The sequence below is a fragment of the Anabrus simplex genome, chromosome 1 (assembly GCF_040414725.1).
Source record: "Anabrus simplex isolate iqAnaSimp1 chromosome 1, ASM4041472v1, whole genome shotgun sequence".
Classification (NCBI taxonomy): Eukaryota; Metazoa; Arthropoda; class Insecta; order Orthoptera; family Tettigoniidae; genus Anabrus; species Anabrus simplex.
Genome location: NC_090265.1, coordinates 238,545,184 through 238,567,597, shown reverse-complemented (window position 1 = coordinate 238,567,597; position 22,414 = coordinate 238,545,184). Strand labels below are relative to the sequence as shown.

At 38.0% G+C, this 22,414-nt stretch overlaps 1 protein-coding gene across 3 annotated transcripts in view; it reads left to right on the top strand.

The window, feature by feature from the left end:
* Positions 1-12,708: 12,708 nt before the first annotated feature.
* LOC136886233 (diphthine methyltransferase) overlaps positions 12,709-22,414 on the top strand; it is a 144,838-nt gene continuing 135,132 nt past the window's right edge. Inside the window, exon 1 of one of the 3 annotated variants that reach the window (XM_067158970.2) lies at positions 12,709-12,982. The gene's annotated coding sequence lies outside the window, so the exon portion shown is untranslated. Of the gene's footprint in view, positions 12,983-13,495; positions 13,614-13,641; positions 14,311-22,414 lie in introns of those variants that run through there. The other 2 variants (XM_067158989.2, XM_068231035.1) reach the window with 2 other exon arrangements.

Below are 22,414 nucleotides of genomic sequence, written 5' to 3'. Positions count from 1 at the left end.
TCTTATTCTTACCAAATGGAGTACATACTACTTGTGCTGATAATATACTTCTACTAAGTACTCATGCTCATGACTTTATTCATACCACCCCATGGCCTGATTTAGTGAGTACATTCCCTTGAACTTTATTCTAATGAAGTGGGGTATGTACTCAGAAATGTTGAGTATATACTAAATACTAGTGTTCATTCATACCACCCATTGTGTCGCTCCAAGTCTGTAAAAGTCGCTCATCTATAAGGACTAGATTATTTAAATTCCAGAAAGATAAGTATAGGAGGGGAAAATGAGTGCAGAATTGCCGACGTTATAAATGGCACCCAACAGAACATTCACGGCTGTGTGAGGTTAATATATTTTTTCAAGAGAAAAATGAATAATCACCAAGCTTATTCCATTTGCTTTTGTGAAAAGCTTCTATATCAAAGTATTTTACTGACCATATCTTGATTATAATCTTTACCTCCAGCTTCGTTTTAAGGAATGTCAATTCTAAGAGTACTGACGGAAGGAAGCTTAAATACAGTAGAGACAATACGCGGAAGACAATTCGGGAGTGGCGCTCCTAGTGGCGTGACCTGAAAATTCGCGCTAAATTCAAATATCAATGGAAATGTATATACGGAAATGGATAAATAAATTACGTTTAGAAAGAAAGTGTTACTAAAATATTAACTTCAAAATTGCTAAAGCAATTCTGGATACATGAATGACGAATTATTAAACAGGTTATTATATAAAAACTGAAATTAGACATATAATCAAGTGAAATGGACTGATGTGAAAGGGCTTGATCTTTCGTTCATGCATTACTTTTTTACCTTTAGCATACCTGCCTGAACTTTCACGGCTAGATTTGTCTTTTATCTCATTTAAAGCATTGTACATCACATAAGGACACTTGTCAATAAAAATATCGGCACATGCCTTACACACATGATTCAATGAATTTACATTTAAGAGCTGGACAATTTTCCTTTTAACTTGAAGCCTATTAACAGAAAGAAAATGTATAAATTAAGCCGCAAAAACATTCAAAATTTCCCTATAAGAATTACTTGCCATTAGATCAGGGTAAAGCAAATTTGCATCATCATCACGTTTCTTAAACCACCCATAACGGCATTCCAAATGGGGTAACTTGGAACAGAACCAGACACACACATATGCATATGCATTTTCCTTAATTAAATCAAAACGCATAGATCACACCTACAACAACAACACATCGGTATTGAAGGTAAACTGCTGCACTAATACAATAAAATAAGCTTATTAGCCAGTTAAAATATGGTTCGAGCAGGTCAGAGGTTTAGGAAGTAGGCCTTCTATAAAAATATCTTTGTAAGTGGAAGTATATATATATGCAAACACAGTATTTACTTACATTTTCTTGTCACGAGGGAAACGGAAGAAATTAGTAGGAATGGCCGAAAATAGTTAAGAATATGATGCAGAATCTACCATGCGTGTGTTTATGGCTTTATCATTGCATTCTGGGAATAAAGATATCATTGGCCTTTTTTTTCCTGGTGAATAACATTAACTCAGACACTTAAAGTGTTAGAATTCATGGTTGAATTAGGTTTTGATGTTTTGTACTTTACTGCTGATACCATTTTACACAAAATATTTTGGTCATTATATTTGATTTCCTTAATTATCTTGTTTTTCTTGGAACTGTCGTGGTCCCCGTTTTATAGAACTTCAATATAATTTCAAATCCTTGTATTATGAAAAACAAAATTGATATCGAGATATATCGATATTTTGTTTTGATAGTAGGATAATATCGGCATATCGATATCGAAGGAAATATCGATATTTTAGTACGGTATATCGGAACGTCCCTAGGTGTTATCGTTGCCTACGAGATAAGTAAAGGCCTCCGCATGCACGGTCTCTTCAAGTACTAAATTGACAGAGTAGCAGCAGTTCAAATAGCGCCGCTGGATGTCAGGTTTTCCCTCCATTCCTCAGCACGATTCCAATTGGCATTACGAGAATAACTTGCACATAAAAGCACATTACAAACATAAAACATTGCGTTTTGAGTAGGAAAGTGATATTTCTATGACGTTTAATGAAGAAAAATAAACGTACCACCCAGTAATTCAAGATGAGGTAGTATGATTGCAACCGGAAAGTTCACGTCCTAATAAAAATGAAAATACTCCATAGCAAATTTTAAAACACTGCAGTATTCACATAGCGTACGTCGATGAATGCAGAGTGGGTCTCGGTCCGCAAGTGGCCACGGCTGGCCCGTGGTCCCTCAGTTCTGTACTCCGACCGGCCAACCGAACAGAGGAGGTGTGGCCACGGCTCTACCGTGGCTCTTCACCTCTGTATTCGGAAGACGGGACAGGGCTGGACTTCACGGCTGGTCCCCACTGTCGACTGCCCTGAGAATGGTTTTACATTCTCCTGCACTAAGGCGAATGCCGGAACAATTCCTAGTATAGGCCACGGCCACTAACCCTCTCACCTTCTCCGAGCATCTCCTTCAACGTGACAAATCTCCCAGCCTGAGAGACGGCGTCACCGTCTAAGAGGACAGCCTCCTCCTTCAGGTGAGAAATGAGAATATTTTAGTAGTAGTACATAGCCTAGTCTTGCCATGCAAATATGACGGATACCCTGAGGAAAGTGTTGGCATTGATTGCGGCTAGTTTTAGTAGAAATGCTAAAGAATGTGCTTTCAAAATGTTTACTACATACTACAGACTTCGAGGAAGGTTGCCACATGCTATTCTTCTCGTCACCCCGACATGATATAATTTTGACCCATTTTTCTCGTAGTTCTACATTTGGAAAGAAATGCCACTACCTTTCTGAAGTTTACTTTGGCAGAATGGTACACAGCAATAAACCATTATTTATCACGCGCATTAAACATCCTGTGAATATAATGTTTACAAAAAGCTCTCTCGGCTCTTGCATATTTATCAATATGCACAAAACATTTCCTTAATATAAATCCTCAGCTTGTTTAGTCATTTGACCGGGTCAGGAATGGAACGAATAAGGCCTCATCTAGCAGCGAGGATGGGAACTATGTCGGCTGCCGAAGCCTGTCGCACTTCTTGGGGCAATTAATGGCTGACAGATGAAATTAAATGATAGTGGAGAGTGTTGCTGGAATGAAAGATGACAGGGAAAACCGGAGTACCTGGAGAATAACCTGTCCTGCTTCCGCTTTGTCCAGCACAAATCGCACATGGAGTGACCGGGATTTGAACCACGAAACCCAGCGGTGAGAGGCCTGTGCGCTGCCGCCTGAGTCATGGAGGCTTCTATTTTCTTAATGTTACGTTGAAATATAAACCATATACACACCCCAAGCTGAACACACAAATCAACGCCTCTTATAATTAATTTTAAGGCTTATCTCACATAAAAACTCACTGACTTACCTTTTTGCTTCACAGTTTCCTTATACCAAATACAGTAGAGACAATACACGACACTGAGCGAGATATCGAGGGACAGCTATTGGAGCTCACTCTAGCGGATAGACCTGAACGGTATTGATTCTGTCATAAGAGCACGTGTATTTTTGTGTGAAGTTTTTGGTGTTATTTATGCGTTTTCAGTGAGATGACATAATTAAATAGTAGCGTGTGTCATTCCTTGATATCTCCTCTCAACATGAGGGGAAAGGTATGTGCTGTGTTTGGCTGCAGTAATTACGAAGTAGAGAAAAATGCGCGCTCGTTCTTCTGGTTCCCTCGTGACAAGAACATGTAAGTAATATTGTGTTTGCATATATATTCTTCCAGTGACAGAGATTTTTATAGTACTTCATTATCTTCTGACCTGCTCGACCCATGTTTTAACGGGCTTAAAATATAATACGCATATTTTATTGTATAGTGCAGCAGTTAACCTTTAATACCGATGTGTTGTTGTAGGTGAGATCTGTGGGTTTTGAAATGTCACAGAAGCGATTTGGATAAAGTGTACAAGAAAGAAGGGACGTTACGCTTGTATAAGAATTATAAGATCTGTTCAGATCATTTCCAGGCCAGCGACTTTAAAAATCCTCGACCATACAGCCAAGGGTATATTACATTTTTACTCTAATTGTACGTAAATATTCCTCAAAGCATCACTATCGACAACATTTTAAAACTTTTCTTTCTTTTATCCCTCTTCTCAGATTAAAGCCGGGATTTTATAGATTTTCTTTCTGTTAGTAGGCTTCATGTTAAGAGGAAAATTGTCCAGCTATTAAATGTTAATTCATTGCATCATATGTGTAAGGAATGTGCCGATATTTTTATTGACAAATGTCTTAATGTGATGATACAATGTTTTAAATGAGGAAAAAAGACAAATCCAACCGTAAGGCAGGTATGCTAAAGCTAAAAAAGTAATGCATAAATGAAAGATCAAGCCATTTCACAGCAGTCCATTTCACACCTTGTTTATATGTCTAATTTCAGTCTTTGAATGATAACCTTTTAAATAAATCTTCATTCATTTATCCAGAATTGCTTTAGCAACTTCGAAGTTAATATCTCAATACCACTTTTTTTCTAGACGTAATTTATTTATCCATTTCCGTATATATATGTCCATTGATATTTGAATTTAGCGCTATTTGCTCAGGTCAAGTCACTAGGAGCGCCACCGTCGAATTGTCTCCCATTTTAGCAAGGCGAAATCCGTAAGTGTCGTGTATTGTCTCTACTGTATTTGCTTATACGTCTGTGTTGTTAAATAATGGAGGGCTAACACGAAGTCTAGCGGCGACTCTGGAACTAGAACGTATTTCACGCTGCGTAAACTGCCATGCTGAGGCCTTATTACTAATCAAGTAGGCAACGGTGTTACATATTCCACCGTTTGTATTCGAATTATAATCCAGCCTATCAGAGGCTCAGAGCAAGGTATTGATTAAATTGGATATTTCCAGGTTGCAATTCCACTTTCACTAGCACCATCTCTTGAAGAATTATAGGCGTTCTCTAGTGCGGATGTATTTATGAAAATAATAATTGAAAGAAAAACGATACATTTACGGAAAAACCGATATATTATTCGGTAAATTGAATCAAAATTTCGGTATCGATATACCGATAAATCGAAAGGAAAATATCGGTATTTCGTAAAAACCGATATATCGTTGTCATACCTACACCCAGATATTTGAAGTGACTAATCCTTGTTATTTCTTTACCATTGTAATGGACTATATCAGTCACTGCTGGCGATCTGAAGGTCTTCTCTTTTTCTCGATCCTATTATCATATCATCTGCATAGGCATAAAGCACTGTCGATATATTATCTGTTGTTCTTGCGATGTCTGTTGTAACTACGTTAAAAAGCGTAGGGCTAATGGGGTCTCCTTGTAACACACCGTTTGTTTGAGTGATGGGGGAAGAGAGTGATACCCCATCGTCTATTCTCACACTATTGTAGGCTAGAAGATTATTTATTAGAATCTTAAGTTCATTGTCTGCTCCAATCATACCGTCTAATTTTCCCATTAACTTTGATCTGTTGAGCAAGTCAAAGGCCTTACTGAATTCAATGAATACAGCATAAAATTTTCCTTGTTGATGCCTAAGTGCTTCTTGCACCTCATCTAGTAAATTAGCGACAGCTTGTAGAGTTCCTCTGCCTTTCCTGAACCCGAATTGTTCCTCTGGGAGATGATCATCTATTAATTCGTTAAGTTTGTTATTAAAGATTTTTGTATATACTTTCATAATGTTGTTCTCTAACGCTATCCCTCTATACGAGTTTTCATCATCAGGCTCTCCTTTTCCCTTATCTAAGATTTTAATGTGGTATGTCCTCCAGCTCTCCGGGATTCTACCCTTTCTAAACGTTTATTGAATATTTTGGTCAAATAAAGTGCTAGCAATTGTAGAGTGTCTTTTAGATTCTCGTTGTAAATTCCATCCGGACCGGCTGCTTTGTGTTTTTTAGTGTCTTGAAGTGTTCTCGTCACTTCATCTATTGTTATTTCTAGATTTTTTGTCGAACTACATTTTAAGACATCTAGTGGCAATGTTCGTCCTCCTGTATTTAATACATTATTAAAGTGGTTTTCCCATTTATTCATATTTATTTGACTCGATGGATTCACTCTTTCCCTCTTTAAAGCCACAAAATGATCTCTTAAAGCTTCTTGGTCTTTCTGTTGTGCCTGCATTTCGGTATAATTGTTCCTTTTCGTTTTCAATAATTGATTATAACTTCTTCGTTTTATCGCGTAAGCTTGTAAGATTGTTTCGGTTTTAAGTCTTCTGGCTATCGGTAGTAAGTAAATCGCATTCCTTCTTTCTATGTAGCATTCTCCATCAAACCCATTCATCGGACTTCCGAGGTTTCTTGTGGAACTAAGAATCCTTTATTATTCCATTGATGGCACCTAAAGCTGTTTCGAGATTACCTTCCTCAATGAGCTGATGAGTCTCTTCTATCCTTTGGCTGTTTTCCCTGAGTTTGTTTTCATCTACACTTCTTGACCTTATGTGTATATTCTCTGTTTCATGTGGGACCTTTTGTCTAATTAAGAAATTTGCCGATACTGGTAGATGTTTCTTTTGTGCGGCGATAACTTGATTTCTCATAATCTGATGTCCTATCAGTTTAATAATTCTTCCTCGGTAGAAGATTAAATCCATGGTACTGGAACCGTTTGGAGCCAAGTAGGTGACCTCCTCACTTTTAATGATTAGACTGTATCCTTCCGTGAGCAGCGGAACCGTTTGGAGCCAAGTAGGTGATCTCCTCACTTTTATTGATTAGACTGTATCCTTCCGTGAGCACCGGAACCGTTTGGAGCCAAGTAGGTGACCTCCTCACTTTTACTGATTAGACTGTATCCTTCCAAGAGCAGCACTTCTATTACGATATCTGTTTTGCTATTCTGTTCATCCGAACGACAGTTAAAATCTCCAGCTAGTATTACATTTTCATCCTTGTCAGTAAAGGCTAGAAGATTGGCTATTTGCTCGACCGTGTCTTCCACTTTTTTCAACGGGCTAATATATGTTCCTACTATAGTAATTTCTTATGCTTTCAGGATTACTAAGTTTTCATCTATTATTGTACCTCTAAGTCTTCCCATTTTGTTGTTGTACATGAAGGTCACTCCTCCTTCTGGCCTTCCTCGATACTTCTGAAGTGACAATGCGTGTTTGCTGTAGTAGCCTGGGGTATCCATCCTCTCTGTCAACATTGTTTCTGTGATTATAATTATATCATGTCCTGCCCAAGGATTTTCTGGAGTTGTTGAATCAATCAATCAATCAATCAATCAATCAATCAATCTGCATTTAGGGCAGTCGCCCAGGTGGCAGATTCCCTATCTGTTGCTTTCCTAGCCTCTTCTTAAATGATTGCAAAGAAATTGGAAATTTATTGAACATCTCCCTTGGTAAGTTATTCCAAACCCTAACTCCCCTTCCTATAAATGAATATTTACCCCAATTTGTCCTCCTGAATTCCAACTTTATCTTCATATTGTGATCTTTCCTACGTTTACAGACACCATCCAAACTTATTCGTCTACTGATGTCCTCCCACGCCATCTCTCCACTGACAGCTCGGAACATACCACTTAGTCGAGCAGCTCGTCTCCTTTCTCCTAAGTCTTCCCAACACAAACTTTGCACAATTTTGTAACGCTACTCTGTTGTCGGAAATCACCCAGAACAAATCGAGCTGCTTTTCTTTGGATTTTTTCCAGTTTCTGAATCAAGTAATCCTGGTAAGGGTCCCATACACTGGAACCATACTCAAGTTGAGGTCTCACCAGAGACAAATATGATCTCTCCTTTACATCCTTACTACAACCCCTAAATACTCTCATAACCATGTGCAGAGATCTGTACCCTTTATTTACAATCATATTTATGTGATTACCCCAATGAACATCTTTCCTTATATTTATACCTAGGTATTTACAATGATCCCCAAAGGTAACTTTCACCCGATCAACGCAGTAATTAAAACTGAGAGGACTTCTCTTATTTGTGAAACTCACAACCTGACTTTTATCCCCGTTTATCATCATACCATTGCCTACTGTCTATCTCACAACATTATCTAGGTCATTTTGCAGTTACTCACAATCTTGTAACTTATTTATTACTCTGTACAGAATAACATCATCTGCGAAAAGCCTTACCTCTGATTCCACTTCTTTGCACATATCATTGATATATATAAGAAAACATAAAGGTCCAATAATACTGCCTTGAGGAATTCCCCTCTTAATTATTACAGGGACAGATAAAGCTTCACTTACTCTAATTCTCTGAGTTTTATTTTCTAGAAATAGAGCCACCCATTCAGTCACTCTTTTGTCAAGTCCAATTGCACTCATTTTTTGCCAGTAGTCTCCCATGATCTACCCTATAAAGTGCCTTAGATAAGTCAATCGCAATACAGTCCAATTGACCTCCTGAATCCAGGATATCTGCTATATCTTGCTGGAATCCTACAAGTTGGGCTTCAGTGGAATAACCTTTCCTAAACCCAAACTGCCTTCTGTCAAACCATTTATTAATTTTGCAAACATGTCTAATATAATCAGAAAGAATGCTTTTCCAAAGCTTATATACAATGCATGTCAAACTGACTGGCCTGTAATTTTCAGCTTTATGCCTATTAAAGCAAGCCTCTTATTCCTTCTACATTCCATAATATCAGGTCAAGTGTGAGATTTCCTGAATCAAAGTTATCTTTTTTTTATTAATGTGTTAATTGACCTATTGAAATTTTGCGCCTTCTTGCCTTCTGTTTCGAAAATGAAACTGTTTTACTAGAACTCCAGCTGGCCAGAAATCTGGTTCCATGGCTCGTTCTTTTTCCGCAATCGGGATGGAAATCTTAAAAGCTCAAGGAACTTAGAATACTCTACAGGTAGGCCATTCCGGGCATAGTGCTGCCATTGGTCAGCGGCTTGTGACGTCATCGGGAAGAACACATCTCCGGTCTGTAATATTCTTTTGCATTAAATGCTGAATGCAAAGTAATATTTATCGTTTCTTTTGCGCTTTCAAACTGGAATGTTTTTCTTTCTTGACTTGGAACATATATTTAAATCATGAATATGTTTAATGAATGAGAGAAAAATAGAAAATATTTATCGTAGGGCAAATTATAGTGCATAATGTATGTGCCAGCCTCGTAAACCTTAATTAGGTGTGGGTTTTTTGTTAATAATCATATTACAATGAATAGGTAGTTCTTAAAATTGTTTTAACGTTTTTCTTCTTTATCGGACAAGACGGATGTGGATTTCGCAAGGCTATCCTTCCACTGTCTGCTACGGCGCTCAGTGGGATGTTTTTGCCACAGTGGGTTGTAAATATGCTTCAAAAGTTGAAGTTAGCAACACTGTCACCGGCTAAAGCTTATTTTTTTTATGTTAAGGCAGGAAATATAATCTATGGCTGTTAAGGAGATACAACCCAGAGTGGGTTCTTCTTTACTGCGTTCGTCTTCATTGCTTCCCATTTGGCCTTTTTGTTCAAATGTCTCATACGAATGAAAGTCCCTGTCCTTCCATATAAGGCAATGATTTTCCTATCGACTTCGGGAAATTTCGAGTGTATAGTTGATGTTAATGTTTCCATTACTTTGTAGCACCTTGAAATACAGTGCCCGTGGAAGGAAGCAAAAAAAAACTTCAAACTCCATTGTCGTAGCCAAACACTCAGGGGAAGTATAAATGATAGTAATCCGGTCTTGTTCAGAGGATAGTATCGGATCAAGACGATTTATATCCGTTTTTGTTCCCAACGAACTGTCAATGTTTTTACACCTGTAGACGACGTAACCTGCCAAGTATTTTAAAGCATCGTCTGTTACATCTTCATTGGGAATCGTTAAACTGCTTAGGTCAATATCAAGTAGCAGGTTTTCTTCACTTCTATCAAAACTCAAAACATCGGACGGGTTGTCAGTCACTTCGATGCTAAGTTCGCTGGAAAGGAAATTCTAGAATTTTTCTTCAGTTCCTTCGTCAGGTGTCAGAGGGTCAGAAAATGTAGAAAGTTGCCTTCTGTCCTGAGAAACAGAGGCTCCACGAGACAGAGGCATGTCGTTCGCGTTCCCAGTTAGTATTAAGAGTCGCATTCTGTTTTTCACTTCGAAAGGAGTGGGATTGTTATAAAATATACCGAGACCCGGAAGTCTAGAAAAATAATTTTCCAGAAAGTCTGATTCAGTCTGGAAGTCAAAATGTACTTTGCCCTAATACCTTTCACATCTCCAAATAGTCCAATAAGGGAGTTTATGGATATTAAAAACCCTTTCTGGAACGGAAGGAGACTGCTTCTTTTCCCCAACCGCATACTCGAGCAAATGTCAAAAAATATTTTTAAAGTGTTTTCTTGACTTCGATGTTTGAGGCCATAACCACTTCTAAGAGGAGCTTTTCCGTCGTTAGGGACCCTTGAGTTCAAAACAACGAATACATCATTTATTAATGATGTTTGTGTAGAATATATTTAATTTCTGGTCTTTCATTACTATATCTGGATCAGGAGCGGGTTTTGTGTTGGTTGCCTGGTCTAGTTTCTGGTTTCTTCGGAGATAATGAGTCTAATACTGTTACGGCCCTTTACCTAACTGATCTCATGTCACCGCGGTGTTCTCCCTCCGTTATAACCTAAACAGAAAAGAAAGGTATTGTGGTTTCTGAGTATGGCACTTTTTTTTTACAATTGGCTTTACGTCGCACCGACATAGATAGGTCGTATGGCGACGATGGAATAGGAAAGGGCTAGGAGTGGGAAGGAAGTAGCCGTGGTCTTAATTATGGTACAGCCCCAGCATTTGCCTGGTGTGAAAATGGGGAACCACGGAAAACCATCTTCACGGCTGCCGACAGTGGGATTCGAACCCACTATCTCCCGCATGCAAGCTCACAGCTGCGCGGCCCTCAACCGCACGGCCATCTCGCCCGGTATATGTTACTATTAATAACAAGCATTTCAAGTCTGAATGTAATTTTAAATTTAAAAACATCAAAATAAAAGCCGAGAATAAGGAAAGTGAATATGACTTACTGCACTAGCCTCAGTTTTATTCTTCTTCTTTTTAATTCCTTTACCCTCCAGGTTTGGTTTTTCCCTCGGACTCAGAGAGGGATCCCACCTCTATCACCTCAAGGGCAGTGTCCTGGAGCTTCAGACTCTGGGTCGGGGATACAACTGGGGAGAATGACCAGTACCTCGCCCAGGCGGCCTCACCTGCTATGCTGAACAGGGGCCTTGTGGAGGGATGAGAAGATTGGAAAGTACAGGCAAGGAAGAGGGAAGGAAGCGGTCGTGGCCTTATGTTAAGTACCATCCCGGCATTTGCCTGGAGGAGAATTTGGAAACCACGGAAAACCACTTCGAGGATGGCTGAGGTGAGAATTGTACACACCTTTACTCAGTTGACCTCCCGAGGCTGAATGGACCCCGTCCCACTTTTCAAATTTCGTGGCAGAGCCGGGAATCGAACCCGGACCTCCGGGGCTGGTAGTTAATCACGCTAACCACTACACCACAGAGGCGGACCTCAGTTTTATTTCCATGCCAATTCGGTATTTTCTAGGATGGAACAGCGTCCGATTTCAATATCTTCCGTATTGGGAGACCCAGTAATTCATTTTTAAATTCTCGTTCATAATCATCCGAAAGAAAATGTTCTGAACATACGCTTGCATTATTAATATTTATCCTGTACATTCGCTTGCACCGAGCTACCCATGTATTTTGCAGTGCCTCATTCTTTGGGAATCGATGGTAAACTATGACCTCAGTTTTGTAACCAATATTATTACACAGAGCAACGGCACAGTTAGTTCTATTTTTACTCATCTCGCTTAAATACGTAGAACACTAAAGCAACCAATCGCTTGTTAAATGAGAAACGAAGTGTTTACACAGGCAAGTTAGATTTTATAACATAGACTTTACTATTTATCACCCACAAACTCAACACAACCAAGACTTCAAAGCGAGTGGCGAGTTCAAAGCTCACTGAATCTTCCCAGTGACGTCACGTTAGTCTTGACTCGTTTGCCACCAAATGCGCGGGAAGCCGGAATACACCCCCCCTGTTAAAAGCTTAGAAATATCCTTTAGTTTGTAATTCTTCTCCAGTTACCTCGTTTGTTATTCTTTTTTTTTTTTAAGATGTTCGTTAATGTTTTCTACGAATTAAGACATATTGTAATTAGATTTGCTGTTCATGGTTTTCACTTTAAGGTTTGCAGAACCAAAACATTTCATGAACCTGAATTCGGATGCATGTGTAAATTGTGCGATCGTGAATGTTTTATATACCACGTCTTGACATGTCCTAATAGAGGGAAATCGTTGATTAAGTTCTGTTCAGAAGAATGAGACGTATGTGGCTTGGAAATGTAAAAAGTAATGCTGTAATTAAACTATTATAAGTAACATTATTTGTGTCCAGGTCTGTGTATTTAGACCTTGATGTTAGCCACTCATACTAGCGCTAAGTAGTGCATAAACATTATCAAACAGCACCAGTGGCCTAACGGAGATATTGTATTTAGTCAACTATGGGGAAACCCTATTTTTGATTCTATAAGCTATGGATGTACCTTCCTGGCTGGTGCGGCTGAGCTATTTGTTTTGTGTGTTTGTTTTTCCCCGTAGGGGACTATGGGCAATGGTTTTCCTAGGGAGGATCCAGACGGCGGTGGTTTTCGAATTTGCATACGTTAGATCAGCTTCTAGTAGTAGTAAGTTTCGCTAGATGGCAGGCAGTTGTAAGTTGTGCGCGGATCATGTGTTAATTATTATTTTTGTAGACATAATTTATTACAAAATACTTTGATTTGTGCTGTGGCCTGTGTATCATTTATCATGGCCAAAGAAGAAAGTAATTAGAGTATTTTATTAACAAATATATGCATAGCACAGTCTTTTATTTCATCCGAAGTTCTGAATCTCCAAAATTCATTTAAATATTTCTTAAGAAAGAGATCTGCAGGTAAGTTGAGATTCTTTGTAGTAAACTCTTATTTTGAGTATGGGCTATCGTATTTATTTTGAGTTCACTCAAGTGTGTAGAAGTTGTAAGCTTAGGTTTGTTCTCTCCATTTATGGCCTTTGAGGTTAGATTTAATCTGAAACAAATATCTCGTCAGCAGGAAGAAATCTTCACACTGTGAAATATAAATTCCGATAGTCATGATGATGGACGATGATATACAAGCAATGGACTCACCAATGACTGCTAGTCCTGCTGCAATGATGAGTGCTGCTGATATTATGTCATCACCTACAGTGACAGGAGCATTTCCAGGGGGAGCAATTGGTAGTCCAGCAACTGTAATGCGCCAACAGCAGCAGCCAACAGTTCCTCCTGCTCCACCAGGCCAGTCAAAGTATGCCCAGTTGTTAGCTGTCATAGAAGAAATGGGAAAAGATATCAGGCCAACATATGCAGGAAGTAAAAGTTCAGCAGAAAGACTGAAGCGAGGAATTGTGCATGCTAGAATTCTTGTCAGAGAATGCCTCATGGAGACAGAACGAAGTGCAAGGCAATGACCCACGGGTATGCCAGATGTCTCTTTTGATGCAGTACTACACAGTCTACTTGAAGAATACATGCACAAAAAGTAATGGTTTCCTCATCACATTTTCGCATGTATAAGTCACATCTCGCAAGCATTATGGTTGTTGATCATTAATTTTAGCTCTGTGTGTCATTAATTTAAACTGTTATTATTTATAAAAAATATTTTTTTTACTAGTTAAGTACAACCTGGTTTTTGTGTAGATGTCTCTTTTTTCTCTGTCTTATTTTATTTTCATTGTGTCATGTGTACATAAAGTTATGTTCATTTCCTGGTTTATTGTTAACTTTTTGGTTTGTTTTCTCACAGTTTGTTCTTTATGGGTAACTTTCATAATTCTTGAATGTACTCTTAATCATTCTTTTAAACATATCAAAGAGGCAGAATATTACCTACTATACATGTAATGAAATTAATTCCTCAGAGAGAAATTCACCAGTAAGGAATGTCCAACTCCTAACTTACCAGTAACCTTGAAGGATTTATCACAACAGAATTGTAAATTCCCTCAAGGAGCTGAGTTTTGTAAATGAAAAAAAAAAAGAACGTTGTAGATACCGGTATATTCTGAACTAAAACTAGTTAGGTTGTCATTCTATCATAATTGTTATGTAAGTGGTTTGATCAGAACTAATGCGGTATATATACAGGTTTGACTATTTCAACCTTGGGAAGAGTCCAAGTTGGTAACGATTGTCTTCTTCCCCCTGAGCTTGGCCTTCAGATTTGTTGAACTATTGTAAGTACTGTTAGACATTATACCTACACGTTTCAATCATGTAGGGACCATATTGACATCATATTGGAAATGATTGATCATATTGATCAAGGTTGTAGAGTAGTGGGTTCTCTAAAATGTAATACAGTGGTATCAGAAAAGGAGTGAAATTTTTCGCATGCCATCTTTTGGTGAAGTACTTTTATTTTTAATTATTATTTCCTTTTTAAGATAGTGATTTAGAGTTCTATTCTGTGAAGTCTTTTTCCATTACTTCTCACTGATATTATTATGAACCTGCATGTTGCCAGGATTCTTAATGAAGAACTTCGTCTCAGAATATTTTCTCAAACTTTTGCTAAGGGGAGTCATGACTGAAATTTTGAACTTCTACAATTTACCACTTATCGAAAACAAATTTAAAACACAAATACATATTAATAAGATATAGCCGCACACAAAACTTGGCATTGATATTCAGTTGCTTGCAAAATTATTTTTATATGCCGCATGGAAAAATGCTCTTTGTGGCATAGTTTTCATTTTTTAGGGTTATAATTTGGCAGACTTGTCAAAAATACTCATATATTCAAGAAAAACTCCAGATTTTGCAATCAGATATAAATTATTGGAGATATATTTTTTCAGTTTTTCATTATTCATTCAGCAGGCAAAAATCTAGTTTCATGGTATTTCAGGAGTAAAAACATGAAGGTAATATTCAACTGATAATAAAATGCAGAACTAATTTTAATTCCTGTACATATTCGAACATTCTCTTAAAATTTCAGGTAAATCCAATACTGTAAGAACTCTCGTCGCAATGAGCATTTATGCATGGCAAAGATCTGAAAATTTTTTAAGGTAGATACAAGCAATTGAATGTTTTTAGAATCATATTGAACTACCCTGAACTGTAAATTACTCCCTCAGATATCTTTCTCCTCTTACGCACAGTGTAGGCCTACTACAATGTAAGCAGCCTATATTCCAGCGGTATTATTGAAATGGTAGTCCAAAAGAAATTTGAAACTAATTTTGTCTGACAACGTGAGAGAAGGGTGTGTGGGCTTGCTCCATATATGCCGAACCGCTACCCATTAAATCAGGCATTTAGAACTTCGAAAATGGCATTAGGGACAAACTGATGACAGGATTCGAAAGAGGAAGAATTGGGGGATTTTTAAGGTTAAAATTGAACGTTTTATTTTTTTTTTGTTCAAAACTTGCAACATTTCAGTCATGAATCTCCTTAAGGTTTATTCAAGTTACCATAACGTTTTCGTCTGTGTAAATAGCATATTTACTGTAAAACATAAATCTATGTTTTTAAGTTGACTCGGGGATCTGAAATGTGACAGAAATTTTAGAATTAACAATAATTTTATAATGACGTCACAGTACTAAACTACTTAAGTGAATCATGGATGATTGCTCGTCTGTAGATAGAATGTAGATTTTTGTAAAAACATTTAAGTAACCAAGGTAACTTATGTTGTACTAAAGATTTACTCAAGCTCTTAAATGTAACCAGTTAGTATAATAATCTAAATATTACTGAAACAAATTTATCCAGTGCCGTAAGATAAGAAATCTAGCTGGTTTATTGGTCATCACATGAGGAGTCTCTGAGAGCACAAATAATATGAATGTATCATTGTCCTGAAATTGTATACATATTATTTGTGTTAAACATCGTCTGAATTATTAATTGTTCGTCATCTTTTTCTGGAGCCGATGACCTTTGATGTTAGGCCCCTTAAAACAAGCATCATCATCATCATCCACTTTTTCTGAGTGGATGAATGTCTTTTCTTATTAAGCAGGCTTTCTAAAGCTGCATCTATTGTGAACAGTTTTTTAGATGATGTAGGCCTATATGCTATGCCTGTTGGACCTTTTCTTTTTCCCCTACATTTTACAAACTTGTCACTGTTTTACTTATTTTTAATCTTGGAACTTCTCACTGGCTACCATATTAGCATATGTCAAGAATAAGTGAAGGGAAACGAAGAGATAAAATAGGGACTCATACAGGGACATTTTTTTATCTATGCAGGGGATTTGCTGGCTTACTGGAAATGAACTGACGAAATGGCCAATTTCTTCTGAACGCCAATAATCATCAACAGTGGTATATTCACTGGGAACGTAATATTTTTCAAAGCTATTGACTACAAGTTCAAATAAGTCCTGTATTGGAGCTAATTTGTCAATTTCTTTGTGGCTGGTTCTGTTCCTAATATTGTCAAATCTGATGGACCGCAAGAGAAAACAAAATCGCTTTTCGCTCATAGTCAAGTAGCATGATTCAAGACCATTCCCTCTAGAATTGTCCCATAACTGATGAACAGTTTTTCTAGGGTATCTTCGAGTGCCTATCATGTACACAACACCCAGAAATACCCTAATTTCACCACTGTCAGTATGATGGGCATCTCTTGTTCATTCAAAATTTAATTTTACAGTTTCAATATAGATATTGATTGAAGTCACAATAATGTCGATCACGGTTTCAGACAAAAACAAATTGAAAATATCAATAGCTGTTTTTGTTTCTCGAGTTTTACCTTTCAGACCAGGAAGATGCAATATAATGTTATCCGCACGAGGTCTAATGTTCACCGGAGGACTTGTTTTCCTCCACTTTGTTTTGGCATCCCTACTGGAGTAGTAATTTCCAGGTTGATCCTCATCATTAGTTTTATCAACTTCGGTCTCACTGAATTCTTGTTCGGACACTGAAATGTGGTCACTTTCTGTAATGTGATCTTCATCGTGCTCACTTTCGTTACTGCTTTCCTCTTCCTTGCTCTCTTCAAACATCCACTTTATAATAACATCCAGATCCCTAGTGTGTTCTGATTTTCGCTTCCTCGTTTGACTTGTATCCATTTTCAGTGGCTGTCAATATTCAAGAAATATCTGAAAACAAGATAACCGCATTACAGTTTCTGTCTTTGAAAAATAAACCTGCCATTGAGAAAATCCTACAAATCATAGGGCCTACCAAGGTTGTGATTTGGCCTGAGGATGACAATACTCATCCAGGTAAATAAAATGCCCTATAATAATGTTGTATACCCAATGTTAGAATTTGAATGAGCCATTAGTTCAACCTTTGTCCGAGAGGTACATAAAGTGGCACATGCGCAACTCTGCTCAGTTTGAAACAACAGTTACGATAAGTAGACTGGATGACACCTGTCATCCACGTTCCTAACGGAAGGTTAATCTTTGAACTGTTTTGACTTGGATGAAAGACTAATGGAAAAGAACCAGGTACAGCATTTGAATGTTACAACTACACTATAGTCTTTCTGCTAATATGATGTCCCAGTCGTCACAGCAAAATCCATTTGTGAATTAAGAACCGTTTGTAATTATGACACTAGCTGATGTACCCGTGCTTCACTACGGGAATCTCAGAAAGACTGATTTTGTGGTTTTCCTAACTGAAGTCAACATAGGTCAATACAAAAACGTCAGTAGGAATGTAGCCATTAAAAGCAATGTTATCATATAAAATACTTGATCAAATGAAAAACCGCACATTTTATCACTTTTAACGAACAATACTATGGTGACAGTCTAACAGTCCAAAGTTCCAGAGCTGGAATGACCAGGCCGCAGACTGCTGTCAACACTACTCTGCCATTATTCCGTTAAATATGCACACTGCTCATTCCAATCAGTGCCTCAGAGTAGGGATTGAATAGTTTGAATGCTATGATTAACCAGTGTGTTACGTACCAGTAGTATCAGAAAATGTACGAACCAGAGGAATGGCATGCTAAAGACCAAAGTTATCTAACTCCCCAGCTACTTCCCATCAATATTCAGGCAGGCTGTTACACTCTGTACGACCGGGCGAGTTGGCCATGTGGTTAGGGGTGCGCAGCTGTGAGCTTGCATCAGGGAGATAGTGGATTCGAACACCACTGTTGGCAGCGCTGAAGATTGTATTCTGTGGTTTCCCACTTTCACACCAGGCAAATGCTGGGACTGTACCTTAAATTAAGGCCAAGGCCGCTTCCTTCACACTCGTAGCCCTTTCCTATCCCATAGTCACCCTGAGACTTATCTGTGTCGGTGCGACGTAAAGCAAATAAAAAAATACTTGGTACGCAGCAGTAATCCTATCTACCAGAGATGAGTGGCATAAGAAGACACAAAGCACATCACAACAAACAATGGTCAATGTAATGTTATTGTTGATCAATGTTATGAGCTTTCTATATTGTAGGCCTTCCATTTAGTTTTCTTTCAACTCTGTGATTTGTAAAATTATTTATAGCATAGAGTGTAGTTCCTTATTCTCCGACTTTACGTACCGATTTTCATTAAATTCCGTTTACCCACTTTCTCGTGACTCGGTGCTGAATTGGACTTAATAACAACAATCCAAATTCATGAATATCTTTGTGATCTTAGCCAGTACGGTAACGATGTATAAGACCTAAATGATCGGAAATTTAATACTATATAACTTGTGTAGTATTTATCGATACGATCTCTAATAACAAATATTTGAGAATTAAATTTTAGGCCTTCCCCTAAACTACCATTTCACTCAGCATGAATAAAATTATTTATGGCCTAGATTGTAGCGACTTATTCTCAGACTTTGCATACCGATTTTCATTGAAATGTCGTATGGCTTTTAGTGCTGGGAAATCCCAGGACGGGTTCAGCTCGCCAGATGCAGGTCTTTCTATTTGACACCTGTAGGTGACCTGCGCGTCGTGATGAGGATGAAATGATGATGAAGACAACCGATTTTCATTAAGATTGGACCACTAATAACATAAATATTTAAGAATTAAATTTTAGGCCTTCCCCTAAACTACTATGTTTCTCAGCGTGAATATAATTATTTATATCCTAGATTGTAGCAACTTAATCCCCGACTTTGCATACCGATTTTCATTCAAATACGGCCACTAATAACATAAATATTTGAGAATTAAGTTTTAGGCCTTTCCATAAACTACAATTTCACTCAGCATGAATACATTTATTTATAGCCTAGATTGTAGCGGCTTGTTCCCCAGGCTTTGCATACCGATTTTCATTAAATTCTCTTCAGCTGTTTTCTCGTAATGCGTGTACATACAGACAGAAATTACGGAAAAGTAAAAAGTGCATTTCCTTGTTACTGTGGACATGACTGATACATAAATGCCATCCTTTTTCAATTCTGAGCAATGTACAGACAAAACTCTTATTTTATATATATAGATAGATTGTACTGAATTGATATCTAGATTCCTTTTCTTTAATGTAGAAATAAATGAAAATACAGGGTGATCAGATATGCTTTACCCTGGCATGCAGGTTTTTACTGTTGGTGAGTTCATGCTTATTTGCCGCGTGCCGGTGAAGGCAGTTGTGGGAAGGTGAACGGTTCATAATACAAACTATTTTAAGAAGTTCATTGCTTACCAAATTATAAAAGGACATGCTGAAACTATCCACCTTCATTCTCCACACATTTTTGGCACCACATTAGAAAACTATTCATCACTCACTGTATTCATGTTGAGTAATCTCAGCAATTTCCTGATGAATATTATTTTTCATTTCTTGTATGAAGTGTGGGTTTGTTTTGTACATGACATTTTTTAATTTATCCCAGAGATAATAAATTGGGAGACCGAGGGGGCCACAAATTCTTATTAATAACTCTGTTTATGAAGACACTGTGGAGAATTTCTCTCATGGAATCATTCACAGTGTGAGCAGAGGTAGAATCCTGTTGAAAAAAATGCGAAAACTCTCGCCCTATCAGTTAATTCTCTAAAACTTTGATAAGCAGTTTGCATGTTGGAATCGTAGAAAAATAATGTTGTATGATACCTCGATGATTGGCAGAAACTCATCCCAAAAATTAATATGTATATAGAATTAAAACCAAACAGCCTGAAATTTTAAAAAATTAGACTATTTACTTTGTTACTGTTGGCCAGCTTTTGATCAGCTGTCATGAAGGCAATCTTCATATTGTTTCCAATAGAGTGTGCATGATTTGTGGCCACAGGGTTACCACATTAGGTGAAAGGAGACATGGTGGCTCCTCCAGTTTGTACTCTCATCCAGCTCATTGTTTCACCTGTGCTAATAAAGGTAAGCCGTTGGTCATTAATTATTTTGCCCCGTGTCCAGGCCGATCTGCACGAAACCAAAACAGTGGTCCCTGTGTGAGGCTCTTTTCTATGGCCACAGCGCATACTGTCTGCACAGGAAGAAAAAAGTCAGTCAGTAATTCTAACTTATCTTTCTTATTTGTTACGAAACAACCCCACGCTCCCTTCGAGGGTCTCTTTTCTACAGCTGCAGCGCATATGGTCTGCACAGAAAGAAAACAGTTATTTAGTAGCTCTAACCTATATTTAATTTTTTGTCACAGGCCCAGCACCACGCAACTTGGGAGCGTGGGTTGGCGACCACAGGGCTCTTAGCTGAGTCCTGGCATTGCTTCTACATACTTATGCTAGGCTTCTCACTTTCATCTATTCTATCCAACCTCTCTTGGTCAAATCTTGTTATTTTTTGACCCCTACGGTATTAGAGCACTCGAGGCCAAGGTAATCTTTAATTTGTATGCCCTTTGTGGCCCTTGTCTGCCAGCACAGCAACAAAAAGTCATTTTAGTAGCTCTAATCTATCTTTTGTGTTTGTCACGGGCCATTGTATAATATGCAGACTTCAGTGAGTCTCTTCAGAGCATTGTAAGGTTGTTGGAACTGCCACGTTGTTCGATATGCAACCTGCAAACCAGTAATGGAAGTTATATCCTCTAAAAAAAAGTGGGGGTTAATTAATATGGTGTTTACATAAGTAATAGAATCAACCATATTCTCAAAAACAAAATGATCCTATGATACTTGCACCACTGATGGTACACCATACACTGATTTTTGTATCATGGTAGGGCACTTCATGGATGAAATCAGGTTTAACAGAACTCCAGGAACAATTAGTTTGTGTACACACATAACTATGGAGGTGGAACCAAGCCTTGTCTGAGAAGTATATTATTAATTTTGGGTCTATTTGTCCATTGTATAAAATTTTCCAGGCACCACTCGCAAAATGTGCACCATGTACATCTGGTTAAAGAACATATGCCACAATTATTGTATAGGCTATGGCTTTAAGTGTAATCATTTGGTAGCCTTTTGCCAGACCCATAATGGACACTTGTGCAAGTTAATGAAGTGAGTTTTTTAGGTAAATTTTCCATATGATGACCAATGTTATCTAATTTTTCTTTGATGAGAACTCTACACTGCTTTTTTTTGTTCCTTAGACTGGAAGTATCCAGTTTCCCAAAATTTATCATAAAGATTATGGCCTGCTTTGCAACTTGGAACATTTACACCCCAGAATCTTTCTTGAAATCATCTTTGAACTTCATGAACTGATAGAGCGAATCATACACAATGATATGCGGTGCCGTTGAACGCACTTGAGCGATAATACCCTCTATGACTAATTAAAAAAGAAGAAAAAAATACATACATACTGAGACATTGGACATGTCTACACTCCATGGACATGGTCCTTAAGGTCACCTGTCCAAAATCCTATTAAGCATGAGCACATCTAGGATGCTGTCGAGAGATGTGTGCGCCGCTGACCCTGCTCCAAACCATTTCTGTGCATTACGGGAGGCTGTGCAGTGGTCATGACTTCTCACACTTCCTGTATCTTGTGTTGTCCCTGTCACGCCACATTGTCATCATCACACACTAGTCAGGTATCTCTAAGGCCGCGTGCACACCGAGCGTGCTTCGCATAGTGTGTCGCGTGTAGCGTGAAATGCTATGCATAGCGCAAGGCGTGCTTGCTGTTCACACCGAAAACTCTACGCCGTGCTCTCAGCTTAGTTTGGCGCGAGGCGTTTTAGGGTCGTCACAAACTAATGCCGTGATCCAAGTACACTAGAAACAGTTTACTGATGGATAACAGTTACCTAAAATAGAAAATTAGGAAAAAGAATCGAAAGTGGGTTCATGGATTTAATGAAGAACGAATTACTTTCAGAGAATTCCATCGTTTGCACAGAGATGCAAGACTTTATCGCGATAAATTTTATGATTACTTAAGAATGACAAAAAAT